Here is a 20,156-nt window from a genome sequence, read left to right on the forward strand (position 1 = left end):
AAGCTGGTTTTAGAAAAGGCACAGGAACCAGAGATCACATTGCCAACATCCGCTGGATCATCAAAAAAGCAAGAGAGTTCCAGAAAAAACATCTATTTCTGCTTTATTGACTATGCCAAATCCTTTGACTGTGTAGATCACAATAAACTGTGGAAAATTCTGAAAGAGATGGGAATACCAGACCACCTGACCTGCCTCTTGAGAAACCTATATGCAGGTCAGGAAGAAACAGTTAGAACTGGACATGGAACAACAGACTGGGATCATGGTCCCATCACTTCATGGCAAATAGAAGGGGAAACAGTGATAGACTTTATTTTTTTGGGCTCCAAAATCACTGCAGATGGTGACTGCAGCCATGAAATTAAAAGATGCTTACTCCTTGGAAGGAAAGTTATGACCAATCTAGATAGCATATTCAAAAGCAGAGACATTACTTTGCCAACAAAGGTCCATCTAGTCACAGCTATGGTTTTCCAGTAGTCATGTATGGATGTGAGAGTTGGACTGTGAAGATAGCTGAGCACTGAAGAATTGATGCTTTTGAACTGTGGTGTTGGAGAAGACTCTTGAGAGTCCCTTGGACTGCAAGGAGATCCAACCAGTCCATTCTGAAGGAGATCAGCCCTGGGATTTCTTTGGAAGGAATGATGCTAAAGCTGAAACTGCAATACTTTGGCCACCTCATGCAAAGAGTTGACTCATTGGAAAAGACTCTGATGCTGGGAGGGATTGGGGGCAGGAAGAGAAGGGGACGACAGAGAATGAGATGGCTGGATGGCATCACTGACTCGATGGACATGGGTTTGAGTGAACTCCGGGAGTTGGTGATGGACAGGGAGGCGTGGCGTGCTGCAGTTCATGGGGTCACAAAGAGTCGGACATGACTGAGCTACCGAACTGAGCTGAACATAATCACAAACATCGAAAAATCTTTGCCTTATTCTACTGATTGGAAGTAAGTCAGGTCCTGCCTACATTCAGGGAAGAGGATCCCACAAGCCCATAGACTTGTAAGGTGAGGATTATGGGGGCCACCCTGCTGCTACTGCTGCTGCTGCTAAGTCGCTTCAGTCGTGTCCGACTCTGTGCGACCCCATAGACGGCAGCCCACCAGGCTCCTCCATCCATGGGATTTTCCAGGCAAGAGTACTGGAGTGGGGTGCCATTGCCTTCTCCAGGGGGCCACCCTAGAGTCTGTTTATACAACTTCCTTGTTGATCAGCAGCTCTAATGAAAAAATCTGCTTGAACTGTCCCAAAACTTCACTCTGCATGATATACAAGCCTATGCAGAGGCAGCTGGCCTGGCCTTGGTGATTTTTCCAGCCCTCCTTTCCTCCCCTAGCTCCAAAGTTCCTTCCCTTCATTGAGAGCCCGCTTATTCCACCAGCACATCACACTTTCACTGTAGGTGATCTGAATCCGAGCAGATGCAGTCAGGATCTTCTCTACATCCTGTTACATGGTGTTTGAGCATGAGACTGACATGCCTGACCAGAGTTTCTGATAACTTGTAATAATAGTTTTACTATTATAAATTCGTATACTATATAATTCATGCATAAAAAGTATACAATGCAATGGCTTTTAGTATATTCACAGAGTTGTGCAATCACTGATTTTAGTATATTTTCATTATCTCAAAAATAAAGTCCACCTGCCTTAGCCATTACCCTCAATTCTTGCACCACCCCCCACCAAGCCCTAGACAACCACCAACTGTTCTCTCACTATATAGATTTGCCTATTCTGAACATTTTATATAAATGGAATCATATGTGATCTGCCTTTTTGACTTACCATGGCTTCAAGGTTCATCCATGTTAATCGAAGTATTGGAATTTCATTTCTTTTTATATTCCGTTGTATGGATATACCACATTTTATTTATCCACTCATCAGTTAATGGACACTAGGTTATTTCTACTTTTTGGATATTATGAACATTTGTGTACCAGTTTTATACATGGACATATGCTTTCATTTCTCTTGGGTATATACCTAGGAATTGTTGGGTCATATGGTAACCCTACGTTTACCTTTTAAGGTACTGTTTTATAAAGTGGTGGCATCATTTTATATTTCCACAAGCAGTGTTTGAGGGTTCCAGTTTTGCCATCTCCTCACCAGCCCTTGTTATTGTCCACCTCATTTGTTATAGCCATCCTCATGGGTGTGCAGTGGTATCTTATTGTGGTTTTGATTTACATTTTTCTGATGGCTAATTATATTGAACATCTTTCCACATGCTTATTGGCATTTGGATTCAGATCCTTTTCTCATTTTAAATTTGGGTTTACAATAACTTTTTGATATATTACAAAAGAATCTATGTTAATTGAAGAAAACTTAGAAGTTATGCATAATCATTTTAAAAATAAGAGATGCCATTTAGCAAGCATATATTACACACACTGTGCTGAACTTCCACGCTTGCCCTAAGTCACACAGGTAGAAATAACAACAGCTAATGTTTACTGAGCTACTGTTAGGTACTAGGGCTTCTTCCACATGTCATCTCATTTAATCTTCCCAGCAGTCTTTCTGAAGAGGGTGCTATTTTCAGCACACTTATTTTTCAAGAAAGAAACCGAGGCCCATAGACAGTAAGTAAAGTGCTAATCTACACACAAGTTGCTGGTGGCAGAAGCAGAGTTTGGACTCAGGTAGTCAAAAGTTCCCAGCTTTAGCACTCAACCCCCACCCTGTGCATTTCTGAATACAGAGGTTCTGAGCAGAATGAATCATTGCATTGTATTGTCTCCTGTTCTCTTTCAGTAAAATAGCTAAGTAGCTTCTTTGATAATTGTTCTTATCTTAATGCAAGATGGCAGAAATTTCCCTTGGAGATCCCTGAAGATTTAGAAATGCATTAATTTCCACTGACCCTGTTTCTCTTCTGTTCATTTGTTTCTCTCTTTTTCTTCCATCAGCTATGGGAAGACAGTAACAAATCTTTTCATACTCTGATATTACTGCAGAATGAATTCGAAAGTTGTCAGAAATGACTTATACTACTTGTTTGTGCATCCAAGAATCATTCAGAGTAACGTAGGACATAGAGCCTCCATTCTGTGGGAGGCAGAACAGAGATTTTCTGTGGTTCTGACTTGCAGGGCTTCACAGAACTGACTTCCGCCGCCTTTACAACTTATTATCTCGGGGGTCTTTTGGTCAAATGACTTAACCTTTCTGCTCATCTCATCGTGCGTGGCACAGAGAAAAGGATCTGGGAGCCGAAAGATGAGACAACTCCATTTCCCAGCTTTGTACTTGTGTGGTCTTGGGCAAGTCTTTTTACCTCGAGAGGCCTAATTTTGCCCAGATATAAATGAAATGGGTTGGACTCGAGGCTCCCGAAGGTTTCTTCTGGCTTTGATGTTCTGTGTTCTGTGCCTACCTCCGAGTCATAAAGAATGGGCATTCAGGTGATGTTTCTCACAAAGCCATTTTTTTGTTGTTGAAAAACAAATGAATCTTAGGTAGGGATTTCAAAGGGAAACTGTATGAAGCCTGGAAGGATGTATGGGGAATAAGATGCACTGCTATTTCTAGGAAGAAGATGGGCGTGGCGGGGCGCTGATCGGAGTGTGCAGGCTGCAGAGCATCCTTGCAGGCGGAGACCGAGTCTGAGGGCTTCTAGCGGAGGCCGAGGCCAGGGAGGACCTGGGTTGCAGCGGCTGCGCACTGGAGCGCCCAGCCGGCCGATTTGCGTGTCTCCGCCTCTGCAGTGAGCTGATTGGGGAGAGGAGTCCGATTCCGCGCGCCTATTGGCTGAGAGGCCCGCCGCTCAGACCACCCCCCCCCCGCCCTCCAGGAGCGGACGGTTCCTACTGCGGCTGGGCACCGGCTCTGCTCCCGCGTCGGCCCGCGCTCCAGCTGCGCCCGGCCCGGCCCTGGCCCGGCTCGGCCCGGCTCCAGCCTCCGAGCGAAGTCGCCGCTGCCGCCTGGGCCGTTCCCAGGGCCATGAGGAGGCGGCGGCAGCCGCTGCGGCCCGCGTCAAGGTGACCGGCCAGGACTGCGGCGGCGAGAGCGGGCGGTGAGAGGAGCGGCCGGCGGGGCGGGGCGGGACCCTGAGGGCCGGGCCGGAGAGAGCTGCAGGTGCGAGGGGCGGGACCCTTAGGCGGGGGTGCCTGCCGCCGGGCAGGGGTGGGGCCTTGGGGCGGGAGGCGGGGCTGGGGGGTGGTGGTGGTGGGGTTGTTTCAGGCGGTCCGGGGGGCACTGGGGCCGGGCCGGGGGGCTTTAGGTGCGTGATGGGGATGGGGGTTTTGGTCTGGGGGACGGCAGGTGTGTGTGTGGAGGGGCGGGTTTGGAGTTGGGGAAAGGCCGCAGGTGCGTGGGGCGGGGCTGGTGGAGGCAGTTAGGAAGGGCTGAGGGGCTGCAGGTGCGGGGGGGGCGGGGCCAGGTGGGAACCACAGGTTTGCCAGGGGGAGGGGGCTGCGAGGTGAGGCCGAAGCGGCCGGACCGGCCGGGCCTTGAGGACACCACAGGTGCAAGGGGGGCGGGGCCGGGGAGACCTGCAGGGGTGGGGGGGCGGGGCCCCGAGTGGTTGCAGGTCCGGAAGCGGGGGCCCCAGGTGAGCAGCGGCCAGAGGGTGAGTGAGGGGTCGCGGGGAGAAGGGAATGCTGCTTTCTCCTCTGCCGGGATTTTTTTTTTTTTTTTTGAGGGGAAGCAGGAGCTTTGGGCTTTCTGAGGATTCTGGAGGCTTCGAGGGTTGCCGCCGCTGGGCCGGAAGGGCCAGCTCGGCCTTGCCTGTGCTCCTCCTGAGTCGGACTTGGGTCTCAGCTGCCCTGGTTACTAGGCCGGCGGCTTCCCCTATGCCTCGCAGTGGCCTGACGTGGGGCGCACTGGTTTTCAATCTCGGGGAGGCTTTTTCGTGTCGCTGTTGCAGGGGGCATGCCTCGATTGGGGCGGAGTGGGGTGGGGGCCGCCCGTTGGCTTTCATTCTATCAGCTGTTGAGAAATGTGTGTGCTTGAAGAGTAGTTAGTGTGAAGCTGGAAGGGTGGAAGGGTTCTTGGCCGACTGGCTCCTGGGACCTGGAGGCTGCTGCAAATCTTAACAGTGGTCGTCTCCAGAAGATTGAAGTGGCAGCCTGGTGAGGGGGCAGAACAGGAATGAGGGTTCAGAGGCTTTTGCCTCTTTGTTGCCTGGGACAGTCTCTCACCTCTGAGCTTTGTTTCTTCCTATGCGAGGTGTGCATCCTGGTACCTGCCTTGTGTTCCCCTCAGGGGGCTTGTGAGGGTGGGACAGACTGAGGACATCTTTGTGTAAAGCTATGAGTCTGCTGCCTCTGTGCTAGTGGGCAGATTGTGTTTGGAAACTGAGGGTCGAAAGAGGAGGGGATTTTTTTTTTTTAATTTAATCAATCAATTTAGTTTTGGCTTTGCTGGATCTTCGTTGCTGTGCAGGCTTTTCTCTAGTTGCAGCGAGTGGGGGCTACTCTTTGTTGTGGTGCGAGGGCTTCTCATTGCTGAGGCTTCTCTTGTTGCAGAGCATGGGCTCTAGGGCGTGCAGGCTTCAGGAGTCGTGGCTCTCTAGAGAGCTGTGGGCTCTAGAGTACAAGCTGTCATTGGGTTGCACGTGCTTAGCTGCTCCGAGGTATGTAGGATCTTCCCAGATCAGGGATAGCACCTGTGACTCCTGCAATGGCAGGCGGATTCTTTACCACTGAGCCACCAGGGAAGCCTGTGGAGGGGATTTCTAATCGGTAGACCGCTTTCTTGTTCGAGGTGGGGCTGAGGTAGGTAGTGGGGATGAGGTTTGTGGTGGGATGGTGACTCCTGCTTCCTATGAGGCCTGTGAGGCAGCTGTGGCAGATGGAAAGCACCAGAACATTTAATTGTTTGCTGACCTTTAGACCCCAACTCCAGTGAAGACTCTGAATTGGAACACGAAGCTCAGACTTGAGCCTTATGGAATTTCCCTTCCCCATCCGAGTATGAACACTGATTTTTATCACATTCCAGAAGGAAGACACCCAAAAGAGGGGAATGCCAAAACTTGGTTAGGTTTCCATGTGATGGAGAGAGGAAAGCAAGATGATGGGACTCCCTCCTATTTGGAAGAGTATCCCATAGCCAAGCGTGTGACCTCATTGCCTTTGCTCACCAGCAGTGTGACCAGTTCGTCCCACCTGTGTTGCATGGACAGAAGAGCGGCAGGAGGAGGCTTCTCCTGAATGAACCTGCACTTTTCTTCGTTTCAGGCACTGGGACTTTGGGGAACCAACTGCCATGGTGCTGGCCTCTCTCACTACCATTTGGTGTGGCATGACCCAGTGGCATCATGGGGATGTTGTCTCAGATGTGGGTCCTTACTGGGGTCTGTGCTCGTGTGGCAGGACCCAGAGGCTCTAAAGGCATCCTGTACTGTCCCAGCAGAAACTATGTAAATGACTCAGAGAGTGCTGTGCTCTGGGTAATGATCGTGCTCTGTGGGTTCAAAGGAAAGCCCAAACTTGGTGGTCCATGAGAGCTAGAAAATGTATTGGGTAATGAGAGAATTGGCTTTTTGGTTGGTAGTGTTTGAGTGACCGCATCCAAGGTTGAGAGAGAAACTTCATTAATGAAAATATCGCATCCAGGGTTCTCCGTGATATGGCTCCAGTCTACCTTTTAAACTTGATTTTCCTTTTCAGCATGGAGGGTAAGAGCTCTGGCTCGGAAGTCAGACAGAGCTGCCTTCGAAGCCTCACACACCAGTTTCTTGACTTCTCAGAGCTTTAGTCTCCTTATTTATAACACAGGGATAATCATGCCCACCTTGAGAGGTTGCTGTGAAGAGTACACGTGGCTAGATACGTGAAGACACCTGATGTATTAAGCCTTTGTTGTTAGGGTCTGTTTCTGCCCCTCCCTGACCACCCATCTTTCAACACAACAAAATAGAACGTCCTATGTGAGGAGAGCAGGACTGGTCATTGTGAGGCCTTCGCTTCTCGTGTGACCTCTATCAGGCCTTCCCCTGTCCAGGCCTCAGTTTTCTTAGCTGAGAGAGGATATGTGAACATCAGGCAAGAGTGATCCTAGCTCTGGCATTCTGATGAGCATGTTTTCCCGCAGGGCAGGAGGGAGGACACTGATGACCCGTTACTTAGTTCTTCTTTTAAAAATACCTGTTGAGTGCTTTGCCTGGCACATAGTGAAAGTGAAAGCCGCTCAGTTGTCCAACTCTTTGTGACCCCATGGACTATACAGTCCATAGAATTCCCCAGGCCAGAATACTGGAGTAGGTAGCCTTTCCCTTCTCCAGGGATCTTCCCAACCCAGGTCTCCCACATTGCAGGCAGATTCTTTACCAGCTGAGCCACAAGGGAAGCCCAAGAATACTAGAGTGGGTAACCCATCCCTTCTCCAGCGGATCTTCCCAACCCAGGAATCAAACCAGGGTCTCCTGCATTGCAGGCAGATTCTTTACCAACTGAACTGTTTATCAAAAAATACCTGTTGAGTGCTTTGTCTGGCACACAGTAGGTGCTCATTAAATACTTGTTGAAGGGACGAATGAGGGACTTTCAGAAGAAGGTGTGGCATCTTATCCCTGCTGCTTATATGGATGTTGTATCTGTACCTTCAAAGTGCATTTTGTTTATTGAAGAAAAAAAAGTTGCAACAGCTTTATCGTGAAATTAGTGAAGCTCAACATGAAAGACGAAAGTTATTTCACAGTCCTCTTTCACTACAAATTAAGTTCACTCCAATTTTCACAAACATACAAGTTTTTTTTCATGGTTGCAGTCATATGTACGTGAGCATTTGGAAAAGGCTTGGCAATAAGGAGTTTCTTTAAATGATGTTTTTATCTTATTTTTTTTAAGAATTAAAAAAAAATCACACATAGATTTTTTTTTTTTTTTCTAAAAGATAAGTATTTCAAGGGGGGAAAATTGTAAAGTAAGTGTCTTTCTTGTCTCAAGCTTCCAGTTCCCAGTCTTCTCTCTAGTGGTAACCACTATTATCATTTTCTTGTTTGTTATATATTCTTTCTCTTACGCAAAGAATAGCATCCTATACATACTTTTGCTCCTGTGTTTATTTACTTGATTTCTTTTGGAAAGTGTCCCAGCATTGGAAAATGTTCTAATTGGTACATACAGTTCCTCTTTAATAGATGTTTTTTTTCACCGACGCCTTGAGCACAATTTTGTGTCTCCACTCTCCCCCACTCTCCCTGATGTTTACTCAGTAATGGTCAGCAGTCATTGTTTAGAAGACTAACAAGAGACAGCCCTTGTTTTTCTCGAGGGAAGAAAAGGCTCCAGTTCCAGTGAACAGTAGACTAAAGGGCAGTCCATGTATCTGGATGCAAGGCAGACACAGAAAGAGAAAGGAAAAGGGATTTGTTCACTAGTAATTGAAAACTGGTTTTCCCTTCAGCCCATGATTCAAAGTCCAGCCCTGTCACTTACCAGCGATATGACTTGGGGCAATTTACCTAATCTTCCTTCCTTTCAGTTTCCTTATCTGTTAAATGGATGGTGATAATAGGATCTGCCTTTGGGGGCTTTTTGTGAAGAAGAAACGAGATCATGTGTGGGAAGTACTTGCAGGAATAGGTCTTGGTAGATGCTCCACAAGGGGTAGCTGCTGGGTTATTAATAATCTTTGTTAGCAGACACTTACTGGGCGGTGGAGGGTGAGCCACAGGAGATGCTCAAAGTCCTTGCCCTCATGAGGTGCTCACATGCTCTGCAGGGAGACTGGCACACAGGTCACTGAAGCTAGAACAGGGCCCAGGGGTGCGGAATTGGGCAGTGTGGGGGTCATGGAGGCAGGAAACAATGACTTCTCCCTTTGTGGTTTGGGAATGGCTTGCCACCTCCTCTGTGAAACCCACTGAATTCTTCTGCAAGTGACCACTCCTGTCTGCGCTCCCTTGGCATTCTTGTGTGAGTAACCTGGATTGGAGCATGCACCTCGCTATCGCACGCGTTGTTTTATGCCCGTGTCTCCTCTGCACAGGGAAAGTCTCCTACTTTCTTTGCTCCCGCGTTTCCAGGGTAGACTCTTGGTGGACCTCGTGATGGACCTCTGCTCAGACAAGTCATGCTACCAAATGCTGGCACACTCTTCTCGATAGGTCTTCAGGTCTCTGATGAAACCCAGACTCTGGACTCTGTTGCTTCATTCTCCAGGTACTTGAGTGCTGACCGAGACACACACAGCTGTCTGCCAGCTGTAGGTTTTGGGTCTGAATGGTGGTACTTGTCCTACTGAGTCTTGGGAGAGGGAAGAACTATTTGCTCCAGATAGTCCAGGACAAGACGGGGAAACAGAAAGAAGGATAAGTCTGAAAATGAACTGCTCACGCTTGCTGAAGCTCACCTCCCCCTTCCTCAGAAGTGTGGCTGCTGAGGTGGGCTAGTGGAGGAGCAGGCCGCAGGGAGCTGAGTAGGTGGTCTGTAGTTGCTGATGAGGGATGGGGAGCAGTGGTTGGGCTGGCCTCCTCGAGGGGCATCCTGAGGCATTTCTGGGGCCACTTCCTTCCTGTGGGCATTCATCCACCAGCCTTGCTGTGCTCTTGCTTTGGGCCCAGCTCTTTGCTGAGTGCTGGCCACGTGGAGATGGAAGAGTTGTGTCTTACCCTCGGAGCTGACGGCTAGTGGAGGAATCAGGTGCAAACAGAACGTGACCAGAAGGGGAGTGGTGACGACAGAGGACCCCAAGTGATGTGGCCAAGCAGATTCCAACTCTGGCGCTAGACCTGGGTTCCGATTCTGACTCATCCACACACAACCTTTGTAACCGTGGGCAAGCGTCTTTCCCATTGTTAGTCTCAGTGACGATAATGGGAATGGCAGGGTTACCTGCCTGGAGGCTGTTGTTGGAGATTCTGTGAAATAATGCTGTGGGTTGCTCAGCGCCCTGCCTGACAGAAACTTATGCTTACAGAGTGCTCATTGTACTTGATTATCCTTAGTGTTGGGGCAGCACCAGGAAGCACTTGTTTGGCTGTTTTCTCTGGGTTCCAGTGTAGCGGTGATGGTGCCAGTCAGTGGTGAAGGTGAAGGTGATGGCCACGGCGTCTGAGAAACCAGCTCTGAGGTCATAGAGTGCTCGAGGAGTCCTTGGGGCTTTCCTCACGGGCCCACAAGTGATTCTTCTCCCTTTTCTGCTTGGGGCCTTCTCACAGGTGGTCCCAGCCCAGCACCACCCCGAGCCCCTTCTCTTTGATCCCCTGCACTGATCAGTTCCATGGCTTTTCCGCACGGGAGGCATGAGTCCGGCTTGTCTCACCTGCACTTTCTGAGGAGAGCAGACTGTGCAGACCCGGAGAGGCACATTCCCCCCACCCCCATTATTTTGCAGAGCTTTCAGGTCCTTTGTGTTCTTTACAGGAGACACCGCCTCAGTGTCGGCGAAGCAGACAGGGCAGCACTTCTAGCAGACCTTGAAGTCAGGCTTGTGTGGGTTTATGTCCCGGCCCCACTTGCTAGCCCTGTGGCTTCAGGCAAGTGACCAATGCTCTGTTTGCTAATCAACACGGGAAGCACAATGATACTTACCTCCCCCTGGTTCTTACCTGACTTTAAGGAGATGAGAGGAACAGGGCTTAGCATAGTGCTCCACGTCATGAACATTCAGTCAGGGTGAGCTCTGTTAACCTGTTGACATCCAGGGCTGTCAGGATGCCTGTTTGGGGGGATGCTCACTTATTGCCTATGAGTTATGTGAGTTATTGCATGTGGAAAGTGTGGAGAGGGTGGCAGGCTGCTGGGAGCACCCCGGCTAGCAGGCAGTGCTCAGCCTGCCTTGGGACTGTGCACGCAAGCCTGGACCCCCACAAAAGCAGAAGATGCTGGTGCGTGGGAGGATGGAGTCAACCTCGTGGGTGGGCCTGTCTCAGACCCGTCCAGGAACTGAAGGCTGGTTTCCCAAGTTCTTGCTGTCCCCCTGTTCTGTGATTCCATGTGAATAATGGGACTTTAGTATAAACTCATATATAATATAAACTCATGCAACATTATACTTTTCCCTCATTAGGATTTAAATGTTTTTATTATCTGATTGTATTTTAAGGTTAAGACAGTTACTTGAGTAATCAGAAGAAAATGTAAATATTTGGCCTCAACTGTCAAAAGTTTCCTTGAAAAAAAAAGTTCCCATGAAAATCATCTTATTAGAGACAAAAGAAAGAATGATGAATAATTAAGTTCGTATTTATTGGATACAGTAATTCTCACCCACTCTTGTATGAGCTTGATAAGTAGGTCAGGGGAAATCTGTGCTTTTGATACATTTCTGAGTTACTAAATATTTATGGAAAACAAATTAGTGAATTCTGGAGAATTTGGTGTGTCTCTTTTTGTGGCAATCAAGTCTGTTATGTGGAATTAGGGACTTTCACTATGTTGATATTTCTTGTTCTGTGCCCTCTCTGTAGCTGTTTTTTTTTTTTTTCCCCCTCTCTAGGCCCCGTATCTCTAGCACTTTGAGTCCACTGGTGTCTAGGGTTGTTCCCACTGGGTTCCCACAGCGCCCTGGTGTAGCGGGTAGTAACACTGTGTGACCGGCCTCAGCTTCCTCTCACCCCGATTCCAGACTTTGCAGAGTCAGTCTGCATTTTTTCTCCACGTTCAGGGCCTAGCCCAGGGCTAGTAACCGGCAGCCAGAACAATCTGAGTGTGGTGTTCCCTCTGCTTCTGGTTTCTCTCAGAAAAAAGCCAAATGGTTTACGTGGCCCGCAGGTGTAACAGCTTGCTCTTCAGCGTAACTGTGAGTCCCCCGGTACGGTGTGTGCCATCCTGTCACACCACGGACTGTGGCTTCTCTGCCCACCATCCGGTCCTCCGTGCCTGGCGCAGCTTCCGGCACGGAGTAAGTAGTCCATAAATGTTTGTTACAGGGACACATGGAATAAAGGGTGAGAGCCCAGTGACTGATCTGAACCTGTAAAACGAGAAAGCTGTTGGATCTGAGGTCCCTTCATCATAAAATATTTGAGCACTTTACAAAGTCTCGACACCTTGTTTTTTAGCCTCATATTGATTCTGCAGGGTAGGTGGGGGTCGACTTTGGTCTTTGGAGGAGAAAACTGAAGCTCAGAGAGGGTGAACAGATTGCCCAAGATGGAGCTATGGGAGACACAGAGGGCTCCTCAAGTGTCTTTTCTCACAGCCCATGCTGCCTTGAGGTGTGGTTTCTGACACACATTGGAAGAGCCACAGGTGAGACAGGTAAATAGATTCATGGAGAAAAGGTTCTTGCAGCAGTTCCTCTTGGTTTTAGTTGTTTTTTCCTGATAATTTGAAAAGTTGAGTTCAATTTGGGACGATGGCTTTAAGGTCTGAGATCAGGAAACACTGATCTTTCGTGTACACAACGAAGGTTCAGGATTGGTGTATGTGCTGATTGGTCGGTGACTAAGATTAGAATTTGTTCTTTTTGGGAAAATTTTTGGTAAGAGTAGAAGTTACTTGCTGACTGATATGTAGCGTTGTTGTCATTGTTTAGTCATGGAGTCTTGTCCGACTCTTTGCGACCCTATGGACTGCAGCACGCCAGGCTTCCCTGTCCATCACTAACTCCCAGAGCCCACTCAAACTCATGTCTATCGCATCAGTGATGCCATCCAACCATCTTACCCTCTGTTGTCCCCTTCTCCTACCCTCAGTCTTTCCCAGCATCAGGGTCTTTTCCAGTGAGGTGGCTCTTTGCCTCAGATGGCCAAAGTATTGGAGCTTCAGCTTCAGTCCTTCCAATGAATATTCAGGATTGTTTCCCTTTAGGATTGACTGGTTTGATTTCCTTGCAGTCCAAGGGACTCTCAAGAGTCTTCTCCCGCACCGCAATTCAAAAACATCCATTCTTCAGCGCTCAGCCTTCTTCATGGCCCAACTCTCACATCCATATGTGACTACTGGAAAAAACCATAGCTTCGACTATGTGAACCTTTGTCAGCAAGGTGACATCTCTGCTTCTTGATACACTGTCTAGGTTTGTCATAGCTTTCCTTGCAAGGAGCAAGTGTCTTTTAGTTTCACGGCTGCAGTCACCATCCGCAGTGATTTTGGAGCCCAGGAAAAGAAAATCTGTCACTGTTTGCACCTTCTGTTTGCCATGAAGTGATGGGATCGGATGCCAGGATCTTAGTTTTTTGAATGTTGAGTTTTAAGCCAACTTTTTCACTCTGCTCTTTCGTGATTGTCAAGAGGCTCTTTAGTTTCTCTTCACTTTCTGTGACTTTTTATGACCCTATGGACTGTAGCCTGCCAGGCTTCTCTGTCCATGGGATTCTGCAGGCAAGAATATTGGAATGGCCATGCCTCCAGGGGATCTTCCCGACCCAGCAATTGAACTCTCATCTCTTACTTCTCCTGCTTTGGTAATCAGTTTCTTCACCATGAGTGCCACCTGGGAAGCCCTGATATGTAGCATTATTTTGATGCTTTCAAAAGATGCTAATTGCTTCAGTTAGCCTGTTTTTCTAATTTCTCTCTGGGTGTACCTGCCTTGGGCTCTTTTGCTGTGAGCACTGCTGCAGACTTTGTGCTTATCAGATACAGTGTCAGTCAGATCTGAAGGTGAGAGGTCATCAGGGCTGCTCTTCCTGCTTTCCACATGAGGGTGGATGGACTTTGCCAGGGTTTTCAGACTCAGGCGTCCTGACTCTCCACCTGTAAACCCTGTGGACTTCCATCTGTGTGTTGCAGTTTCTCAGCAGCTGCCTCCTCTCGTAGTGTTGCTCATAGACCACGTCCATCAAAAGGCAGTTTCCAGTGAGGCTCTGTGTGGTGGGGGCGTGATGGCTGAGCCAGCGCCCAACCAGGAGAGGTTATTCTCTTTGTGTGTGTGTTAGTCACTCAGTTGTGTCCAACTGTTTGCAGCCCTATGGACTGTAGCCTGCCAGGCTCCTCTGTCCATGGCTGGAGTGGGTTGCCATTCCCTTCTCCAGGGGATCTTCCCAACCCAGGAATCAAACCCAGGTCTCCTGTATTGCAGGTGAATTCTTTGCTGTCTGAGCCACCAGGGAAGCCTACTTAACGTATAAAATTGGGAAGTACTAGCATTTGAATGGGAGAAGGCAATGGCACCCCACTCCAGTACTCTTGCCTGGAAAATCCCATGGACAGAGGAGCCTGGTGGGCTGCAGTCCATGGGGTCGTGAAGAGTCGGACATGACTGAGTGACTTCACTTTCACTTTTTACTTTCCTGCATTGGAGAAGGAAATGGCAACCCACTCCAATGTTCTTGCCTGGAGAATCCCAGGGACGGGGGAGCCTGGTGGGCTGCCGTCTATGGGGTCGCAAAGAGTCGGACATGACCGAAGCAACTTAGCAGCAGCAGCAGAGGTATGTAAGTGTAAAAATAAGTCCAAAATAAAACAAATAAGTGTTGGAAAGGTTAATTAGAGCACTGACAGTGGCTACAAAAGAAGAGTACAAGGTGCTCAGAGGCCATAAGCCAGATGGCTTTACCTGGCTGGGCGATCAGAGATTGCTTCCCAGAGGAAAGAGGAGTTGGGGTTAGCCAGGAGAAGAAGTGGCTGCAGGTTGCAACAGTACACTGTTTGGAGTCAGAAAACCTTGGTTCCTGCTCTGAGTCGCTTAGTTTTGTGAGCCTCGAGAGAGGCACTTAATTTCAGTCTTCTTTAAAGGTGATCATAATACTGACTTTGTGATATCTTACTGATCAGGGCCACTAAAATAATAATAATAAAAAAAGAAGACTATTTCAAGTGCTGGCACAGTGATAAAAAAATCCACCTGCCAGTGCAGGAAATGCGAAAGATGTGGGTTTGATCCCTGGGTTGGGAAGATCCCCAGAGAAGGAAGTGGCAACTCAGTCCAGTGTTTTTGTTGTATGTTTTGTTTTTTTGGCTGCGAAGCATGTGGGATCTTACCTTCCCAACCAGGGATCAAACCTGCACCCCCTGCATTGCAAGGCGAAGTCTTAACCACTGGACCACCAGGGAAGGCCCTCATTCCAGTGTTTTTGCCTGGGAAACTCCATGGACAAGAGGGGCCTGCAGGACTGCAGCCCGTGGGGTCGCAAAGAATCAGTTGATTGGCATGCAGCTGAGCATGCCAGCACTTCAAGTGCTAGCAAAGATGTGGAGCAGCCAGAATGCTCACAGCCTGCTGCTGGGTGTGTAGATCGGTTTAGCCAGTCTGGAGAACTGCTTGCCATCATCCAACAAAGCTGAACATTTAATCAGCTATGACCCGGTAGTTCCACTCTTGGGTATCAACCCAGCATGAAGGCATATGAATGTACCACATGGCACCACTCAGAAGGCTTACAGCAGCACCCCTGTGATGGCCCAGGCTGGAAACAGTCCCAGTGTCCGTTGGTATAGAGTGGACAGGAATGGTAAACTCCCACAGTGGGAAAATAGTAAGTGAACAACCATGGAAAATCAGGATGAATTTCACAAACATAATGTTCATTCAGGCACAAAAGATCATGTCCTGTATGGCTCCATTCATAGAAAGTTTAAATAGGCAGATGTAATCTCTGCTGTTGAAAACCAGAGTGGTGGCCACCCATGGGAGGCTGGTAGAGATGGAAGGAGGTGTGGTGGGTTTTTGGAGGGGATCATGGTGTTTTCGCCCCATCCGGGTGCTGTGACCTGGGTATGTTCACTTTGTGAGACCCCTTTGACTTGTGCACTTGCATTGTGTTCCTGTATGCATTCTTCTGCACGCATGTTGCATTTCCATGGGAAGTTTGTTTAAAACGCTGACGGAAGGAAGCTTATCAGTCATGTTCCACTCAAATTATGATTAATGGTGAGAATGGAAGTTTTTTTGTATTGATGAGTAAAATAATCATTTTAACATACTTCATCTTTATCTCTTCCTTTGATCTTTGCATTTGTTTTGTAAGGTAACGAACATATCAGTACCTTAGAACGTATATTTAATTTACAAATAAGCTTATGTATGTAAGAGGTACTTGCTCAATGCATGTTCAGCTGTTAATAGTGAAGGACTGGAGAGTTTGATGAGCTGTAGCTCAAGGTCATAACAGAAGGGGCAGCCCAAGCAACGGCCTGGCTGCGGGAAGCAGGTGGTGAGGAGGGAGCCTCAGTCGGTTTGGGTCAGCAGCCTGTGTTTGGGTTGTTTTCTTGCTTCTGGAACACGAAGTGTGGGCTGGGGTGGGGGTGGCCTGAAGCCAGAGAGGGAAGCAGAGCCTGGCCTCTTGAGCGCCTTGGGTCCCAGGGACCCCAGGGGAAGGGCTGCGAGGAAACTCTGGAAGTGGGAGGACTAAGGGAAGGGGGCAAGCAGAGGAGACAGGAGGAGAGGGGGAGAACGAGGTCGTTATTGAGGCTGAGAGATGAGGGACTGGTGCACCGTGTTCAAAGCTCAGCTGTTAGGTCCTGCTGACCTAATGGGTGGTGGGAAGGTGGTGTGGTGCAGGGAGGATGAGGCCTGGAGCTCAAGGACCGAAGCTGTTTGAAAGACTGGGGAGAACTTCGGGTGTTCTCAGGCATGGGGAAGGATCAAGAGAGTGGAGGAGGCTGAGGGTGCAAAGTGGGCTGCCGGAGGGGAGGTGGCGGTGCCCTGGGTAGCCCTGGGTCTCAGGCGGACACCTCTTCCTCAGAGTTGGGAGTCGGGTGCCAGGAGACGATGCGGAAACTTCAGGTTAAAGGAGGGACCCAAGGGAGGTGAAGTCAGCTTTCCTCAGTGGAAGAGGTCATGAGGTTGCCCTCCTGGGGATGGTGGAGGATGCGGAGAGGGGGTGCTCTGTAGGAGGGAAGGCAGACTGGCCCCAGGGCCCTCTGCAACGGCTGTGCGGGATGCCTGTCCTGTGCCACGTGGTCTGCCTCCCTGACCACTTGCTCTGAGGGTTGGGGTGTTTGTGCCAGGTACTCCTGAGTTTTCCCCATGGGCCCCTTCCTGAGGTCTTGGCCGGGCTTTGCAGCTGCCAGAATGCATCTTCCTGTGGAGTCTCCTGGCAGACCCTCCCGTGCTTCCACCAGCGTGTATCCAAAGCATGATGGGAAAGGAGAATAGTGACCACAGAGATTTAAGTTAACTTTGGTGATTTTAGGGCAGGCTTTGCTACCTGATCGGCTAAATGGTATCGCATATTGATCTATGGGGAAGGCTTGTGACATTTCACAGAACAGGCTCAGAATCAGATCTTGTTGTACTATATTTGGTCTGACTTTGTTGAGTGTCGAGAAACAAGTCTCACCATCTGGAACATCGTGTAAATCGAATTACCCCCCTGCTTTTTCAGAGGCTCCTGTTTGGAAAGAGACCTGCTGGGACGGTTTATCCTGTTGGCCTGGGATTATGAAGCCCAGCACGTGTTCCTGGTAAGTGGGTTCACTGACCCTGGTGCCCTGTGCCCTCTTGAGCAGAGGGCCAGGGTGTGGCACCCAGAGGTGCGGCTGGTTTGGGTGTGAGGTCAGAGAACCTCCCGCCGCAAGCCTGTGGGGCCGTGGAGGGCACAGGGGCTTCTGGGACTCGGGTGTCCTCAGTGAGCCACACCCAGAGACTTGGGCTCTGGGGTTTTCACTCCTGACTCTTGGATCAGGGTTTTTTCCTTCCTCTCTCTCCTCCTCGTGCAAAAGCTCTTGTTGCCACACTGTTTCGGTGTCATCCTTTTGCTCCTGTTGGTCAGAAGACGAACGTTCTGTGTCATGCTCCCTACAGTTGGGGTGACTTGGGTGATCTCCTTTCTCCAAACCTCAGTCAAGTCCTTGCCTCACCCCACAAACCTCTGCCCCCTCTCTCTCAGTTCAGCTTCCCTCCTCACTTTGGGCTATCCTTGCCACAGAGCCTTCGTCAGAAAGGGCCAACCGTGGTGTGAGTCACGCTTGGCCCTGGGAGGATGGGGGAAGGAATACGAAGGTGAGTAAGACATGATCGTGGGCTTCCAGAGACTCTAATCTACTCGTCAACCCCTGTCTTCCTGCCCACTTCCTCCCCCCCGCCTCGCTCCCTGAGGTTCTGTCCAGCCTACCCGACACCTCTTCTAAGCATGCTTTTCTGCTCTCCTGACTCACTTAAGCTTTCCTTCTTTTAAACTGTCATGACACTTGTCATGACACATGTCATATCAAGGCCTCTTGTGGCCTTGGCCACAGTCTGCATCGCAGTCTGCTTTTTTTTTGACCTCCCCCTTATCTCCTTGACTAGACGTCAAGCACTTTTAAGGCAGGGGCTGTGTCTGGCTCATTATTGTGTTCCATGCAGTGCTTTGCTCCATGCCTTACACACAGTAGGTGCTCAATAAGTGTGACCAGACGGGAACCAACGTGGACTCGCTCATGGTTCTTAGCACCCATCCCCTCTGCAGCCATGGTTCTCAGGTCTTGAGACAACATATGACCACAGGGGAATATCTGCCTAGAAGAATCCTAGGAGATCTTATTCAGATTGGAGTAGTCACAAAAGTGTTAAAAGCTGAAATATTACAATATTTTTCAGATTCTTCCTAGTACCTTACCCTTCTGTCAAGCTACTCTCACAAAGTGGTAGAAGGTAAAGTTTCTGATGCTTTCCTGCCAGGGCCCTAGGCTTCCTTGATTACAGTACAAGTAATTCATACAGTGCTTAGAAGAAGCAAGTTCCCTGAAACTTATATATCAGAGGGATTGGTTCCTTTAAGGAGGTTGCTGGAAATACTTGGTTTAAAGATAAGAGGACGTGAGAAAACTGAGACTGGGAGATAAGTCATTTTCCCAAGATCACACAGCAAGTAAGTGGCCGAGTTGAGTTTTGACTCTAGGTTAGTCTAGTTCTAGAAATGGGGTTCCTCTTTTCTGTGCTTTTGAGTCGGATGAGAAATGGATTCCATGGGCAGGGCTGCAGCTACCTACTTGCTGCCTATGCCCTCAGAGGGACTGCTCAATTTCACGGATCCCAGGGGGTCTGGGCAGAAATGCTCCTAGCCCCTGTCATCACAAGGGGACCAGAGGGCAGGGGGTCCTCTCCGCATGTCTCAGCAGGAAGATCACAGTGTGCCGGCCCATTTCACGTGGGTCCCCTTGAACAGAGGCTGGAGTTGTCCAGGCTCACCAGTGCCGCCGTAGCTCGAGCAGTCTGCCGTGAGCATGGGCTACGTGAACCTGCGCCCTCTGGGAGGCAAAGACACATGACAGCTTTGTGGGGACCTGGCCAGTGAAAGAGGGGAGCCAAGCTTCACACTTGGAGCAGTGGGTCCTTTGAGGCAGGATAGAAGGAGAAGATATATAAGAACTTTAGAGAATTCTGACGAGGATGCAATTAAAGTGTACCAGAGGCTTGCTGGAACTAAAAAACATGGCTTTAATTGGTGGTTTGGAAGGTCCAGTAGAAGAAAAGCCTCAAAACCCAGAAAAATAATAAAAAGAAATGGAAATAATGAACTAAAATGTGAGATGCTGTCCGCAGGGAAAGGCCTTGGAGACCTTATCCAGGGGACCTGGCATGGAGTCATGGGAGTTTCAGAAGGAGAAAAAAGAATAGATGGAGGAGTAATAGGAAGACAATAGAAGAAAATGTCATTGAATTGAAGAAAGATTTGATTCTTCAGATTAAATGGATCCTTTCATCCCACACAAAAACCAACACTCAGACCTACTTTCTAGTAAAAGTCCTAAACTCCGAGAAGAGAGAGAAAAATCTTAAAATTTTTTAGGAAGAAAGAACAGATTGTTGTCAAAGTAGAGAGAATTAGGCTGACATTGGGCCTCCTATATGCAGCCTTGGAGGCTGGAAGACAGTGGCCCGGGGTCTCCAGACTGTTCAAGGGAGAGGGCTGCAGTCCTTGCTGTGCCCATTGAGTTGTCACTCATGGTCATTGTGAAAGAAAGGCATTTCACACATGTGAGGACATAAAGCATAAGTCATCTGGTAAGTGTGCCTGAGGGAAATGTCCAGCGAAGTTCTCTAGCCTAAGGACAATTAGAGCAGAGTTCCTGGGGTGGGGGATGTGGAGAGTGAGGGGGCAGTGAGCGGCAGTGCACCCTTTGGCTCATAGAGACTAATCTCACAGGATATTGCTACTGTGACGTGGAATTTTTATTTTGTGTTATTAAGAACTTTTAAAATAGAGGAGAGCTGTATGAGAAAACATAATAGGCTGAAAATTCTAAACCATCTCTGTAAAACCCAAGCCTGTGGGAGAATGGATAGAGTTGGGAAATGAGTGTTCCACTTTTAAGAGACTTAAATAAACATAGGGAAAATAAAAACCAAGGCATTGTTATTTATGTG

At 48.9% G+C, this 20,156-nt stretch overlaps 1 protein-coding gene across 14 annotated transcripts in view; it reads left to right on the forward strand.

Annotated features, from left to right (window-relative positions):
* The first annotated feature begins 3,816 nt into the window (after positions 1 to 3,816).
* Positions 3,817 to 20,156, forward strand: part of RALGPS1 (Ral GEF with PH domain and SH3 binding motif 1) — a 297,598-nt gene continuing 281,258 nt past the window's right edge. For 4 of the 14 annotated variants that reach the window (XM_061433546.1, XM_061433553.1, XM_061433550.1 and 1 more), the window contains exons 1-2: positions 3,829 to 4,041; positions 17,191 to 17,269. The gene's annotated coding sequence lies outside the window, so the exon portion shown is untranslated. Of the gene's footprint in view, positions 4,104 to 4,568; positions 4,597 to 9,000; positions 9,137 to 17,190; positions 17,270 to 20,156 lie in introns of those variants that run through there. The other 10 variants (XM_061433558.1, XM_061433555.1, XM_061433559.1 and 7 more) reach the window with 7 other exon arrangements.

The sequence above is a fragment of the Bos javanicus genome, chromosome 11, assembly GCF_032452875.1.
Source record: "Bos javanicus breed banteng chromosome 11, ARS-OSU_banteng_1.0, whole genome shotgun sequence".
Taxonomy (NCBI): domain Eukaryota; kingdom Metazoa; phylum Chordata; class Mammalia; order Artiodactyla; family Bovidae; genus Bos; species Bos javanicus.